We start from the raw sequence: 16,411 nt of genomic DNA, 5'->3' as shown, positions 1-16,411 counted from the left end.
GCCCCGCCCTCATGCTGTCCCCGCCCCCCAAAATTGACTAGCCTATCCAGAGGCCCCGCCTCCTTCCAGCCCCAGCGTGGGGCTCCGCCCAACCCTAACCGCCCTTCGACGCTAAACGGCTTCTAGCCGGAGAGCTTCCCGCGCTCGGATTGGCCGTGCTGGTCACCGTCCTGCCGTTCCATAGGATCCCGACGCCCGCTTTCTCAGGCCCTGCCCTTGGGCGGGGGCGGGGCCAGAGCCGGCGGGCTGCGCGGGAGTGGCTGGCTGCGCGGAGAGGGCGGGTCCTCGCCGCGCGCAGAGCTCGGGCCAGAGCTCGAGGCGCTGCTTACCGTCGCCTGAGCTAAGAGACGCCGCGGCCGCCGCTTGGTCGCCTAGGGCTTCGCGTCGCGCCGAGTCTGCCTCCTCTGCCTCCTCTGCCCCACCCGATCGGCAGCGTCGGCTCCGCCTGGCCCGCGGCCTCGCTGTCCGTGGCGGGGCAGGTGAGTGAGTGGCGGCCGGTTGAAGTGGAGGGGGGGAGTCCGGCGCGGGTGTGTGTGGGGGGTGGTTAGCTCGCACGCTGCGTCCCAGGTCAGCCGAGACCCCGCGAAAGGCCGGAGGACTGGACAGTTCGCGGTCAGAAAACTTCATCCGAGCTGGGGTGTTGGGGATCCTGGCGGTGGGTTGAAGTTGGCGATGTCAGGGCTAGGGCCGGAACCCCAGGTTGAGGCAAGGGTCCCAGGCTGAGGGCAGAGGTCCCAGGAGAGAGGCTAGGGGGTACCAGTCACAGGGCGAAGGTCCCAGGCTGAGGGTGGGGATCTCAGGACTGAGGGCAGGGAATCTCCCCGGCCGAAGGCAGAGGTTCTAGGGCTGAGTGCGGGGTTCCAGGCTTAAGGAAGGGGATTCCAGGCTTGGGGAGAGGGTACCAGGCAAAGCAAGGGGGATGAGGTTCCCAGGCAGAGAGAGGGAGAGAGAGGTGGGTGGGGGGAGAAGAGAGAGCGAGAGAGATTGATTGAGTAGAGTGGTTCCTGGTGGCCCTTGGGCGTGGAGCTGGGGCCAGAGCAGGGTCCTAGAGGGAAGTTTCCAGCGATGGGCTCAGTCTCCAGCCCTGCATGGTCGTGCCAGAGTGTTCAGTCAAGGCCCAGGGTCCTTGTGAAAGTGTGATGGTAACTGGTTCTTGTCCGTGTCAGGGAGCCACTCAGGAGAACGCAGGCCTCTCCATTGCCTCCCCAAATTCAGAAGTTGTCAGTGGGCACATAACTCAGCAGGCTTTCGGGTCAGCATACAATAGCTGTGAGCTCACTGGGACTTGCAAGGATTGAACTGGTGTCTTGTGATTGAGATGAACGGGGGGGGGGGGGGGAAGAAAACTCAGAGGATAGATGTGGGGCGAGGGTGGGGCGCGGCCTCTTCTCCTCCCCCCTCCACTGCGGTCTCCTTTCTCTCTCTCTCTTTTTCTCTTGGCTCTCCTTCTGTTTTTTGCGCCCTCCATTAGAGCCAGAACAGGTAGACCAGATAGAAGCTGGTTCCTCTTTTTGATCACTGCATTTTCTTTTTTGGGAAAGAGGTGTGCTTAGACCTGTTTCTTATTGTTCCCCTAAGGGTTTTGTTTAATTTGAAAGGGTTTAGCTGTCTAGCTTCCTTCCTTACTCTGCACTATATTGTTTGTATAGGAAATTCGTGAGTTAATGAAGTTGGGTCCCAGGATTGGTGATTTTCCTTCTACTTTTCTTTTCGGCACCATGGACCTTCAAGTCTCATTAGCTTTGTATGTGAGCCAATGTTTGAGGAGGCTGTTTAGTGGGTGCTGCACCAAAAGGAATCCTGGGTGCTGGGGCCTTGGAGGCCAGGCTGAAGAGCTAGCATGTCAACTCTCCCTCTCAACACATTCCTCTGACACAGCCTTCCCAAAACTTAGTTTTCTGAGGCAAACTTGTGCCCCATTTCTCTTCTTTGAATTGAATTGTGATTTGGGTTCCAGAGGAACTGCAGGGTGTGTCTGTCCGGAGAACTGACCCTTAGTCCCCACAACAAGGGCAGTTTATTATCTAACATCCGATATGCCAATTTTGTGTGTACAGAGTAGTGCTCACTGGAGAGGGCTGGAGTGTCAGAAGGGCTGGAGAAACTGCACGATGGCTCGAGACGTGAGATACTCTAGCAAGCTGGGGCTTCTAGCTGGGAGTTCAGATGTTGTTCACCTGAGGCTTTCCGTTTCCAACCATGCTGCTTTCACATGTGTGTAGGTGCCATTGTTAATGCAGCACACCTGTTTTGGAGTTCATATCACTTCATGCGCATAGTTAGACCTTAATATTATACAGTTTTGGAAAAAAACGCCTCCAGGCTGGTGGGGTGGCTTAGAATGGGCCTTGCAAGCCAGATGATCTGAGTTCAGTCCCTGGAAACCATGGTGGGAGGAGTTGTCTTCTGACCGCTGCAGGAACTCTGTGACCACACACACACACAAAACAGTAAAATGAATTTGTTAGAAATAGGGTCTTTATAACTGAGAAGATTGGACACTGTATCTGGAATTCAGAGCTGGTGTTGCCACTGTGACGCTCATTTGTAGGTAGAAGAAAATTCACACAGATTTATATGATGAATTCTTACAACTTTTTATAAGAAAAAGGCACGCAACATACAACATACAAGGCATGATTACATCTTGTCATTTTTTTTAGTCAGGATTTCGTTCTGCTGCCCAGTTCCAAGCATGTCACCGTGAGACAATGTTATATCATCTACAGCGTTTGCATGCAATAACCTCACAACTGAGTTATAAAATAATCGCTGAAAATATTATAATGTTTTTAAGTTTATGATATTGTGTTGGCTACATTCATGGCTATTCTTGGCCTCATGTGGCTTCTGGGACACAGGTTAGACATGTCTGAAACTTGAGATCTCCCAGTATCAGCGTCCCAAACGATGAGCTTAGGCGTGTGTCACCATGCCAGGCCTTGTTAGCTGTCTTGAAGAGGCTGTTCTTTTGGCCTTGTTGGATACCAGAGAGCATGCTGCATGTGTAAATTTTAAAAGCCCCATGAAGTCCTTGAAACAGTTCCGACAGTTGAAGGTGGCTTCTGTAGAAGTTTCAGTGAGATCTGGCACTGTACTGATGTGTCAGGGGCAAAGTCATTTCTGTTTGCACAGAAACCTCAGGGCTTTATTGTGAAGGAGGTAAGTGGAACAGATTTGGTATAGGTGTATGTTGTATATCCCCTTGGTGGAGGAGGGTGGTGCTTTGGAATATAATAAAAATAACCTGCTCACACGTTGAAATTGTCTCCCCCAGGCCTTTGCTGAAATGCTGAAATCTTGGGGCAGCGCTGAGCCTGTGACTGGCAAGTTGCGGGTCCACTGTCCATGGTACTGAATCAGTATTCTCCCTCACTGCCCCGGCTTTCCTTCAATCTTTCATTTCAGTGAGAGTGGGTTTGGGAATAATGTTAGAAATAATTTCGGAATTCATATTATTACTAAAGAAAAAAAATGGACAGACTAGCTTTGTTGAACTTGGATGAGAGATGCCTTTAAAACAAATCAATTTTTCCTTTGAAAAAGATAGTTATTTTTCTTTTTCTCTCCCGGTGGGGAGTTTTCTGGCTGTGGACATCAAGTAATGAGCACTGAAATTAAACAAGTGTCTGTTTTCTTAATAACTACCATCAAACGAAAAGAACCCTTGATTGCAGTATGCACAGGTGTCTGCTTGCAGGGCAGCTTGTCCCTAAACAGTGCCACTTGGTAACACCCTCACACTTCTCAGCCTCTCCCCAGGGAAGGTGATTGTCAGGCATTCATTTTGTGTTGAAGTAGTGTCTACTTTTATGTGTATAATTTTGAGGAATGTAAACAATAAAGTTTTTATTTCTCTTGTGGGTAATTTTGTTGGTTACTTTAGAGTTGTTCCATAGGTTAGCAATAGAAAATGGTATGTGTCACTTGTATAAGTTCTTTCGCATGGCAGGAAGTTGTACATCAAGCTGAGTGGATAGTTCTGTTAGTGAAATAAGTCCCTGAACTAGTGGTCTGGCCTGCATTTCGTACGGCATTTCTTTTGTGGCGGAAACTTCAGGGATGCCTCCTCCTTTTTCATCCAAGTACCAGGAGTACTGTGAGATACTGAAAACAAGGACCCATTTCTTGCTGAATCCTGTGCTGTGATGTGGGAGTCCCTTGGGGGAGGGAAACAGAGTTCTTGTCCTAGCAGTGTTCACCATTTGGCCCGAGGAAGAGCATGTAAACAGATGGCTGCAAGTGCCTACACCGTGATGCGGTTGGGATGCATAGCTCGCTGAGTGTGCTGCGGGATTATAAGCGGGGAGCATCAGAAAGCATCAGGGAGGAAGCAGCCTTTGGGGTAAACCCTAAAGGACGAGTCGTAGGTCTGGCACAGATGGATTAGAAAAAGATGAGAAGGTCAGTGTAATTGGAAAACAGAGTGTTGATATGGAAGCGGAAGGGTATGTGTATGGGTATTACCAAGAAGTTGGGATTCCGGTGGGATGTGGGTTGTGAGTTGGAGAGGGGTTGCGTGGTGTGTAGAATGATGGGATGGCTTCCTGATACTATGCCCTCATCCGCAGAGCCTGTGATGTGTTATGTTGCTTGGCAGGAGAATTAGGGTCACAGATAGGAAAAGGTTGCTCATCAATTGGTTTCAAAATAGGGAGGTGATGCTGGGTTGTCCAGGCAGGCTCACAGTGATCACAAGCCTCCTTAAAGGTGGAAGAGGAGCGCAGACGAACCAGTGTGAGAGTGACGAGAGGCGAGGGTTGTAGACGCCAGTGCTAGCTTTGACGACAAAACAGGACATGCCAGGGATTTGGCAGCCTGTGAAAAGGGCAAGAAAAGGGTCTCAGAAAGGATCTTGGCCCCTAATTTTAGCCCAGTGGGACCCATATTTGTCTGCTGACCTCTAACTGTTGGGTAGCAAAGGGTGATATTTTAAGCTACTACGTTTGTGGGAGTCCATGGTAGCAGCATTGGGAAACCAATGCAGCTTGGGTCTCGGCTTTCAGCCTTCTTAGCTGGAATGTTTCAGGGAAAGTCATATAGTCAGGTCGGCCCTAGAAGATGAGGTGATCCCTACTGTTTGGGGAGTTTGTTCCAAGTAAACAAGATTTCGATGCATTCCCAGACAAGACGAGTATGTGATGCTGCTGTATCTGACCCGAATTTCACTCTTTCTCCCCCTAGCAGCTTGCTCAGCCTCTGTTCTGCTGGTCTTCATGCTCCGCTGGCTCTCCTTTGCTCTGCTCTGGGCCCCCGGGGAGCGCGCCTGTAAACACCACTGAGACTGGGGCTCACAGCCTCCTTGTTGTCAATTACTTTCAAAAACTTGATTCCCAGCCACGGGAATTCTTCAATCTTTAGGTATTTTGTTGCCAATCAGGTTGGTAGGCAATATCTTAGTGTTCTAATTTGCATTTCCTTGATCTCCAGTGAGTCTGAGGACCTTTACTACCCTTCCTCCATCTTTCACTGCATGGATTGTCTTTCCTATCAGTCGTAATCTTACCTTGTCCATCTGCTTATGTCTGGATTATGTCCTTCTTGTACCTTTCCTGAAGTTCTTTATAATATTTTTGATTCTACTTTTGTCCCATTCCTTATTCTTTAAAAAGATATTGATTTGATGAATAGATATTTAATTCTAATGTAGTCAAATTCATCAATCTTTTCTTTACGACTTGTGCTTATTGGCTCTTATTTGAGAAATTTGTGTAACTTCAAGACCATAAGACAGTCTTTTAAAAATGTTGAAATATTTGGCTTTTATATTTTACTTGGAATTCATTTTTGTATGGATTGTGAGATAGAGATTTGCTTTTAGAATTTTATTTCAAATGCCTAACTAATAGTGCTATTACTGTTTATTACCACCCATCCCCAGTGATCTGCAGTGCTACTTTTGAAACACACTGAGTTTCTCAGATGGTGTGGGTGAATTTTCTGGTTTGTTTTTCTTTTGTTTTTGCTTAAGATAAGATTTGTCTGTGTGGCCCTGGCTGTCCTGGAACGCTCTCTGTAGACCAGACTGGTCTTGAACTCAGAGATCCACCTGCCTCTCCCTCTTGAGTGCTGGGATTAAAGGCATGCACCACCATGCATAATTTTTTTTGATGTGGTATGTTTCTACATAATGATAATTTCTTTCTTTATAGTCCTTAAATGTTAATTTTTTGTTTTATTTACTTTATATGGAATACTAGGCGAAGCTCCTAGAAATTGGGTAAGATTATCCTTGTATTGATTTTCACTTTGAGAATAATCCTGTTAGAGCTTTAGTTATGAACTTTGCTTTTGTATTTTAGTAGATCACTTTTATTAGGTTATGGATTGTCTCATCTACTAATAGTTTAGTGAAAACCTTTTTAAAAAAGTCAACTCAGCATCATGACAGATGCGTGTAATCCTAGCCCTCGGGAGACTGAGACAAGAAGGAGTTTGAGACCAACCTGGACTACACAGTGAGACCCTGTGCCAGAAACTAGAAATACATTTTTATTAAATGTTTTAAATATACTTATTTAGATAATTTTGTGGTTTTTCTTTGTTACGCTTCCACTGAAATAAGAGCTTAAATCTTTAACTTTGAAGTTATCGTTAATTTTTCTGGGATACACTTTCTTTGTCCTGATGTACCACACTAAACCGTCTTATTGGAGTCATAATAATATTTCATTTAGGGTCATCACACATGTTCATAAGGGGGTACTGGCCAGTGGTGAGCTTCTCCTGCATTGCCCACTTCAGACTGAGTATCAGGGTGGTCGGTGCTTCACCCTCCCTGGAACAGTTTTTGAAAGTACTTTATACTTCAGAAGCTGATAAAATTACCTTTCTTTGCTGTCTTGCTATGTAATTGAGGTTGGACTTATACTCTCTCTGCCTCAGCCTCCCACATGCTGGGTAGGCATGCATCCGCACACCTGTGTCGAAGTTCCTCAGCTGCCCTGGGTCTATTCCTTGGAGAGCCTGGAACTTTTGGCTGGACAGTCAACTGGAAGGGCTGCTAGTGGGTGAAATAGTTCACATCAAGTATAAGAAGTCTGAACCCTGGGAAATATTATCAATATTCACCGTGCTGAAAAGACTAAAGGATGTTGGTGTTGTGGAGGGCACCCAAACCCTTAATGTGTTGCTCTCATGGTATTACTTCTCTCAGATTTCCTGGTTATAAGAGACCAATGAATGTGAAGCTGGACCTCATCAGTGATTTGTGGTTTTATGCACAACCTCGTGAGTCAGTCAGCTTGGCATCTATATGCTGAGTGTGATAACTCCGTATGCAATAGAGAGAGATTCACTTTGGTTCACAATTTTGGAGGTTTAATCCTAAGAATAGATGGTCCCTTGGGTTTGGGCCTGTGATAGTTAAGTATATTTGCCACATCAAACCAGTGCCATGTCTTCCAGTTGAGAACCAGACACCCTGGTCTCACAATGCACTGTATGGGCTTACCACCACAGCACCTCCTGGTACCATTACCTGGGGACTAAACTCAGAGTTTATGTTTGGACCTTCAGGGAACACCGTTCTTTCCCTTTCTAAAACTTGTCCTGGGCATGCTGCATTTCTATAGAGAAAAGTGCCCCTTTCTCTTTCCCTATATCTGTATCTTAACCTTCTTTCAATGTGAGTACCCCTTTTAGACTCCTTGTTGGGGTTCTCTGTGCTCACTCTGACCCTTAGTGAGCTCTCGCGTCTCCTCCTCTTACAGCGCTGTCCTGCCTTTGCAATGCACAGAGCAGGGATCTTTTCTTTGTGGTCAGCTGAGCGGAGAGCTTCAGATGCAAGCACATACTTCCTTCCTTTGCCTGAGCTCATTACAAAAAGCTGGAGGTAGTTAAGGTGGGCCACTCATCCCCAAAAGGAAAAAAACAATCCCTTTTGGTGAATGTGGGTAGAGCCTGTGACTTTCTTCTAGACCACAGAATATGGATAGAAGATGTCTCTTTCGTGTTGTATTATAGAATACCATTTTGTTGGGGATTTGATTTGTAGGCTCCCCCCCCCCCCCCGCCTCCCGACTTGATGAAGTAGGTAGGAAACCTAGGGATGCGTTAGAGCCTCCCAAGAGTGGACTCAGAACCAATAGTCAAAAGCAGGCAATACTTAGTTCAGGGAAACAAAATCTGTTACTTGCTTAAACAGACCCCCCAGCCCAGCACACACACCGGCTCCATCTTCAGGTCAGAGAGCAGCCTGACCAGCAGCGTTGCGAGTCCCTACATAAGGGTCAGTTAAGCCTGCGTAGGCTTGTGACTCACAAAGGTGGTGAGATGATACGGCTGTATTGTTTGAGCTTCTAAGTTTGTCACAGCCTATACAGCCATAGAAAATGGACGTGCAGACGTCTCCTGGCACACCCTCCCCCCAGTCAGACCCACTAGAAATACATGTGGATTGCTGGAGTCAATCTATTTGAGGTTTTAAGTTTAAGAAACATTTTCCTACCTATAAAGTAATACGGATGCTTTGTACAGAAAACTTAAACAAGAAGAAAAGTAGATAATCATCAAAAGATATCCAACACTTTTCACCCTCTCCCTCCCTCCCTCCCCCTCTCTGTGGTGTATGATATGCCAGGCATTCTTAAAGTTGTGATTCATTCCATAACATAGTCCATGAATTTTTTTTTCCTTTAGGCCTAGGATTGTAGCTTAGTGGTACAATGTATGTTTAGCATTCATGAGGTCATGTGTTCTTTATGCCACACCAAAGAAACAAACAAATGAGTAAATTTTCTTCTAAATCATAACTTCCACCCTATCATGGGTAACCTTCTGAAATATGGTTATAAATGGCTACATGCTATTCCAGTTTATTGAATTACTTTCTTATAACTGAAAATTTAATTTTCTTTCTTCAATATTTATGCTTTGTTAAATATTCTATACAGAATTACCATGTATTGAGGCCAAAGTTTGTAAATGTTTTTAAACCTTTTGATACCTTTCTATCTAGCTTGCAACATTTCCAAACAATACAGTCTAATTTAAATGTCTGTTCCTATAACTTGCCAGGTTGGAATAGGATAGAAGCATTGATTTTTGAGCATTTAGGTTCCTGTTTTCTTAACCCTGTTTGCAAAGTGCTTTTAAATTATTCATTAAAGTACAATATGGATTCTATTTATAGATGTGTATATATGAGACATTCCCTTAATATTTGGGAAAAAGCTGGCCATTTTCATCACTTCCTGTCTTTGTAAATCTTTTTATATTCCTGTCTGTCAGTTGTTTCCGGGCATTTGAATAGAGAAAGACATAAGGTGTTGTGGGCTTGTATTACTCAGACAAAATGGCTGTTCAGAGCCTGCCTTATTCTTGCCATTTATTAACTGGTTGACCTCATGAAGAGGGAGATCAGCAGAATATTAATTACTAAAAATATTTTTATAATCTTAAAGTATACTCATTTAGAAAATGTTCTAAATAAAGAACAGCATTAAAAGCAGAATGAAAAAATCTGAATAATCTTGCCTCTGTGGAAACATAACTGTTTTGCCACCTTGTTCTTGTTGGACTCTGATAACTTGAATTTTCTCTTGGAGACTTGTGCATCCAAGTTGTTAGTGAAGCTAGATTCCAGTTTTTCTTCCTTTCGTCTTCTAATCTGAGATGTATACTTAGTTAATCCGTATGTGCATAAGGTGATATATTTCCTAGTAGATAATACTTCCACTGTATCTTACAGAGTTTGATTTGTTTTCATATGTTTTATAATTTCCATTATGATTTTTTTCTTTGACTTACAGGTAATTCATAACACTATTGAGACATTCCCGACACACTATTTTCTTATTTTGTTTTCTAGATAGTTAATTGTTCACTTTCAGTCAGATGTGGTGGCACACGCCTTTAATCCCGACACCCAGGAGGAGACAGAGGCAGACAGACTTCTGTGAGTTCAAGGCCAGCCTGGTCTACAGAGTGAGTTTTTAGGACAGCCAGGGCTACATCAAAATCCTGTCTTGAAAAACCAAACCAAACCAAAACAAAATCTTACTTTCTATGAGTTTTATCCTTTGAAATTTGCTGATATATTTTTTGAAAGACATTCCTGTATATTTGAAAAAGTTAAGTTCAAAGTGTTACACATTATATTTAACTAAGTTGTAAACATATTAATCACAGCTGTTTTCTTATTAGTTTAAGTCTGGTTGTTATATCTGTTATCAAGATGATCTCATTATTATTATGGATGGTTCTATTTCTCTATGTAGAGGTGTTGCATATACATATATATATTTGAGGCCGTATTTTAGGAATATGCAAATTTAAAATTGTTTTTTTATTTTGCTTTTGAGGCCGAGTCTCATGAAGTGCGGGCTGTCCTTCGCCCATTCTGACCTGCTGCTCTCCGGCCCAGGAGCTGAGATCGGCAGCACTCTTAGCTCGCTTGGTCTTCTTACCGATCTGCTTTTGTGGTCTTACTCATCTCTAGTCCAGTGTTTGCCTTTGTGGTTGGTGTGCATTGTGTTCATGTAGCCAGGCCTGATCGTTTAGTCTCATATCTACAAAATATCTTTGTTAATGCTCTGAGATTTTAGATATCTCTCTTGGAAGGAAGGAGTTTGTTAGATTTTTTTCATCTAATTTGACAATTTTTGTCTTTTTCTTGGGACATTCAGTTATTTACGTTAAATGTAATTACTGACATATTTGAATTTAATTTCATAGTCTTGTGTATTTATCTTACCTTTTCAGTGTTGATTTTTCTCCCATTTAAAATTGATATTGTGATTTTGAAAAACATCATTTGGTTTTTCCCAGCCTCTCCCATATACTGGGAACTCTGTTCTAGATTTCTTCCTTTTAGTAGTTATTGTGGTTAGAAAGTGTGTTATAGGCCATCCTGATAATGTGACACCCTTTACCCCTTTACCTCATTTAAACTTTTTTTTTTAATTTAGTTTCGAGACAGGGTTTCTCTGTAGCTTTGGAGCCTGTCCTGGAACTAGCTCCTGTAGACACAATACTGGCCTTGAACTCACAGAGAGTTCGAACTCTGCCTCCCGAGTGCTGGAATTAAAGGCGTGTGCCACCACCGCCCAGCTCTCACTAAAGTTTGATTCACCTTGGTGTCGCCTTGCTCTTCCCTGTCCTCTGGTGTCTCACTTTCTTCTAGGGCTGTTTCCCTGTGCGAGTCTTCTGTAGATGCTCTCCGTTCAGCTCAGCTGCTGTTTGCTACTTTAGAGTTTCCCTAAAAATATTTTTATTTCACTGTTTTTCAGTTAATCAAAACGTTTTTGGTATAACCGACCGAATTCATCCGTTTAACTTTTACAGTTCTTAGCTTTGGCGTATTTATAGTGTATTTAACCGTCATCACTCCATAATTCTGGAATCTTTTCATCATCTCTAGGAAAACTGGGTGTGGTGGCAAAGACCTTTAATTGTAGCACTCGGGAGGCAGAGCCAGCCTGGTCTACAGGACAGCCAGGGCTGTACAGAGAAACCCTGTCTCAAATAACAACAACAAATAAACAACAACAACAAAACCCCCCAACTTCTTGCACGTTAATAGTAACTTCTTGCTCTTTTTCCCTTCTGTCATTGGCTCCTTTTAGCTTATTTTATGTCTCGAAGGATGTGACTACTAGAGACATCTCGCCTTAATGGAATCGTATGACATGTGGCCTTGTGTGCCTTTTTTTTTTTTATTTAGTGCAGTATTTTAAAACTTCTTCCATGCTGTAGTGTGTCGTAGTGTTTTCATTCCTTGGTTTATAGCCAAGGTATTTTATGTATCCAGTTACCCCTAAGTAGACATTTGGATTATTTTCTCTTTTGCTTTTTTTTTTTCTATTCTGAGACTTATGAGTCTATTATGACTGACCATGTACACGTTTTTTTCTTAGTTTTTTGGGTTTATACCTAGGAGTAAGGTTGCTGGGTCAGCTCTTTGTTTAGTTGTTTTTGATGAGCTGCTAAAGTGTTTTTTAGAAATGCTGCACCGTTTTACATTCCCATCAGCAGTGTATGAGGCTCCAGGTTCTCCATAGCCACTTGAACCTTTTTTATTTTCCAGTTTTTTAGGTAATAATATCTGAGAGGGTAGGAGGTGGTATCTCACTTTATGGCATGAATTAGCATTCTCTGATGACTAATGGTAGTGAATACCCTTCCATGTACTTATTAACCATTTGTACATTTTCTCTGGAGAACTGGCTGTCCAGTGCTTTACCTGTTGGGGTGCTCTGTGTTGCGTGGGTCAGTCAAAGAAAGAGGTCACTCCAAAATGAAATGTTAAGGCCTGTGTGGCAGCAGGCAAGACAACTCATGATGAACGGAACCCCGAACAGCCATACAAAGGCATATTTATTGATTGTTATACAGGTTGTTTTTTGGATATTTTCTCATACCGAAGTTCCTAATTTAATCTGTATGTCTCTTCAAGGAAAGCATCTCATGCCCTCATGACGTCAGTCCTTTACTGTGTATCCTTTGTAATGCACAATAATCCAAGAGCCTCAGGTGTGCAGAGGCGTCTGTGACCAAGGTCATGCCAAGGCTGTAACGCCCATTCAGAAAATAATTCTACACATCACGGAAAGCAATCAGTGTTTTCCACAAAGATTCTTTACTGTTTTCCATAATGATTCTTCAAGGTCAGAGTTCTAGAAAGCTGCTCTCATTCTTGCACTTGCGGTAGGCACTCTGGGAACTGTTCGCTCTAATGTCTACCCTGACCCAGCGGCTCCGCTCAACTCCTGTCTACCCACTCTAAACTGGAGCCTTTGTCCTCTTACTGCTGCGTCACAGGAGTCCTCTCCACTAGCCCTACCCGACGTGTGTGCTGCAGTATTCTCTCTTCTTATGCTTTAATAGATTTAAAATTAAATCATAGTCACATCATTTCCTTCACTTTCCTTTCTCTGTCCCAATCATGTTCCTCCTTGTCTACCTGTCAAATTGCTAGCTTCACATATATATATACATATATATATACATACATATATATATACACACATATATATACATATATATATATTTGTGCGTGTGTACTAATATATAAAAATAGCCTGCTGGCCTATTTTTATTTGTGTGTATATGATTTCAGGGCTTACTACTTATTTTGGATAACCAATTACAGGGCTCGTCTCCAGGAGAGGCTAATTCTCCCTCTCTCAGTCATTAATTGCCTATAGTTTTTTGTCCTGAGTGTTGCAGCTGCAGGGGACAGGGCCAACTCTCTCATTCTTATGTTCTTGTGACCTCAGGGTCAGCTTTCCCCTTGCCTTAGGCTTTGAAGTGGGGGGTGGGGGGCATTTTGCCCTTGCCCTCACCACCATGTGGCAGATGAGGGGTGTGCCCAGCCATCCCACTCTCACACCCTCAGTCTAGTCCAGTTTTAATTTGGACCATTTTTTTGGGGGGGTTGACTCTTTGGGTTTTTTTGGAGGGGTTTATATATTCTGGATATGAATCCTCTGTCGCATGGATAGCTGGCAAAGATTCTGTCCCACCCTGTGGGCTTCTTTTTCACTTAATTGTCTGTTCCTTAGCTGTATAGAAAAAGTTTTTAGTTTTTGAAGTTCCACTTGTCAATTGTTGGCCAAATTCCTAGGCAAATAGAGGCATATTTGGGAAGTTCTTTCCTATACTGTGCCTTCTGGGGTCCAGCCTATGTTTTCTCATGGCAGTTTTAGCATTTCAGGTTTCAAATTGAGGTGTTTGATCCACTTGGATCAAATTTTTGCGCAGTGTGATAGATATGAAACTAATTTCATTCTTTTGCATGTGTATATCCAGTTTTCCCATCTATATTTTCTCCAACTGTAATGGTATTTTCTTGATAATGTCTTTTGATCCACAAAATATTTTAATTTTGGTGAAATTTAGTTTGCCTGTTTCTTTTGTTGCGTGTGCTTTGCCACTTAAGACACCAATGTTGGGTTGGTAGTGTAGCTTTCTTAGCATTCCATGGGATCTGGATTCACTTCTAGAACTATAAGAGAACAGACAAAAATACAATAATGTTTAATCTCAGGTCATGACAATTTAAAAACCAAAACAGCCAATCTAGAAGACAACAATGGTTAATCCCAGGTCATATTGATTTGTATCTTTGTATTATTCTGAGAGTCTCTCCGCCTCTCCCCCTCCTTCACTATGCACCCAGGTTAGTCTCAGCTCTGGAGTAACTGGGATTACATGTATGTACCATATATATGCCTGCCTATTTTCAGTTACTTTTTTTTGTTTCGTTTTTTTGAGACAGGGTTTCTCTGTAGCATTAGAACCTGTCCTGGAACTTCCTCTTAGAGACCAGGCTGGCCTTGAACTCACAGAGGTCCACCTGCCTCTGCTTCCTGAGGGCTGGGATCAAAGGCGTGAACCACCACTGCCTAACTTTCAGTTGCTTTTTTGTACTTGTAGAGGAGTTGAAGTTCTTTGTGCTTCCTGTACTGTCTAGTTGAATACAGTGCCTAGTACTAGTTGTTGAAGAGACCACTCCCTACTAAATGCCCTGAGCACTGCTGTAAAAATAAGTCCCTTGACTCTAAAATTGAGTTTATTTCTGGACTTTTAATTCTGTTCCATTGCTCTATATGCCCATATATCTTATATTTATACAGCTCACACGTGGATCAAACACCCCAGTTTAAAACATGAACAAACTGTTAAAAGGAAAACATAGGCAGTATCCTATAAGATTAGTTATGGGGAACACAGGCAGTGTTCTATAAGATTAGTTATAGGGAACATAGGAGTGTTCTATAAGATTAGTTATAGGAACATAGGAGTGTTCTATAGGATTAGTTATAGGGAACACAGCAGTGTTCCATAAGATTAGTTATAGGGAACACAGCAGTGTTCTATAAGATTAGTTATAGGGAACACAGCAGTGTTCTATAAGATTAGTTATAGGAACACAGCAGTGTTCCATAAGATTAGTTATGGGAAAGGACTTCCCTGAATTTTTTTTTTTTTGTGTTGTACTATGGATTAAACTTAGGGCCTTCAGCATTCTAATAAGCACTTATATTCCTCATCCTCTTTTTAGTTTTTTGTTTGTTTGTTTGTTTTGAGATGTTTGTCCACTAAGTTGCCCAGGTTGACCTTGAACTTACCTTATTGATCTTGCGGGTCTTGAACTTGTGAACCTCCTGCTTCAGCTTCTTAAGTTGCTGGGATTCAAAGTCTTTCCTACCAAGCCTGGCTCACACAGCCTTGATTACTATAGTTCACAGGAACATGTGAGTTCTCTGCCTGTGTGTTCTTAAGATTGTCTGGGGGCCTGGGGACTCCGTGCAGATGATAGAGTGCTTGCCTGCAGTACGTGGAGCTTTGGGTTCAGCTCCTACCATGTAAAGCAAGTGGCAGTGTCCACCTAGAATTCCAGTACTTGGGAAGTGGAGGCAAGGGGTGGGGGTCAGGAGTTCAAGGTCATCTTCGTCTGTACAGCAAGTCTGAAGCCAGTCCCTAGTGTGGTGATGATGGTGCTGCTGTGCTGTGGACTGCTGGACTCTAAGACTTAGGGACCAGCAGCAGGTAATTAAGTCCATAGTGGGGTTAATACTTTTTATCTAGGATCACTTTCTCAGAGGAAGTGCTGAAAAGGCAAGTTGTTATGAGAGACGCTGACGCCTGTGAATCTCCTTCCTTCTCTCACATGTGCCCTTTATACTCAGGGCAGCTTCCTTTGTGCTTCTCTGCCATGCCTGGGGGTGGGGTGGGGAGGTGGAAGGGACTGTTGGGTGGGGAGAACCAGGATGCAGGCTTCATGCTAGTTGGAGTTTGTAGACACCAGAATCAATGAATCAAAGAAGCTTTTTATAAGTTACCCAATTTCAGCTATTTTGTTAATAACAACACAAAATACTCTAAGAGATGCTCCCCATGGGAAGCCTTACCCTCTCTGAGTGGGGGGAGGATGAGAGGGAGGAAGGTGGAAGGAGTGGGAACTGTATTTGGCATGTAAAATGAGAAAAGATAATTTTTAAAAAATAAATTAAACAAACAAACAAAAAACCAAAAAACCAAAGACATGCACACACACACACACACACACACACACACACACACACACACACACACGTGATGGCTTAGGCCTTTAATCCTATCATTCAGGAGGCAGAGGTAGGCAGATCTCTATGAGTTGGGACTGGCCTGGTCTACAGAGTGAGTTCTGGGCCAGCCAAGGCTTTAAAATGAGACCCTGCCTCAAAAAAATAAAAAAAAAGACTAAAGCGTGGAATATTGCCATCGTAACAATATTTTCTATTTCACATGTAAGGGATTTCTCAGTTACAATAACTTTTGGTGGATTTCTGATGGCTTTCTATCCTTAATGTTATTCTTTTGTTATTTAAACATATTTAAGATAAATTATTTAAGATTTTTTTAATCTTGTAAATCCAATATAGAAGCAATTCTTGTGAGTGCTTTCCCCATAAATGTGCTATGC

The 16,411-nt window shown here is 43.1% G+C and overlaps 1 protein-coding gene across 17 annotated transcripts in view; it reads left to right on the top strand.

Annotated features, from left to right (window-relative positions):
• The first annotated feature begins 309 nt into the window (after positions 1 to 309).
• The window catches only part of Pcbp3 (poly(rC) binding protein 3), a 185,625-nt gene continuing 169,523 nt past the window's right edge, over positions 310 to 16,411 (top strand). For 3 of the 17 annotated variants that reach the window (XM_048451413.3, XM_048451412.3, XM_085679775.2), the window contains exon 1: positions 317 to 479. The gene's annotated coding sequence lies outside the window, so the exon portion shown is untranslated. Of the gene's footprint in view, positions 480 to 16,411 lie in introns of all 17 variants that reach the window. The other 14 variants (XM_085679774.2, XM_085679773.2, XM_085679770.2 and 11 more) reach the window with 10 other exon arrangements.

The sequence above is a fragment of the Myodes glareolus genome, chromosome 18 (genome assembly GCF_982192425.1).
Source record: "Myodes glareolus chromosome 18, mMyoGla1.1, whole genome shotgun sequence".
NCBI lineage: Eukaryota > Metazoa > Chordata > Mammalia > Rodentia > Cricetidae > Myodes > Myodes glareolus.
Note: the sequence above shows the minus strand (reverse complement) of the source record. Positions and strands in the feature narration are given on the sequence as shown.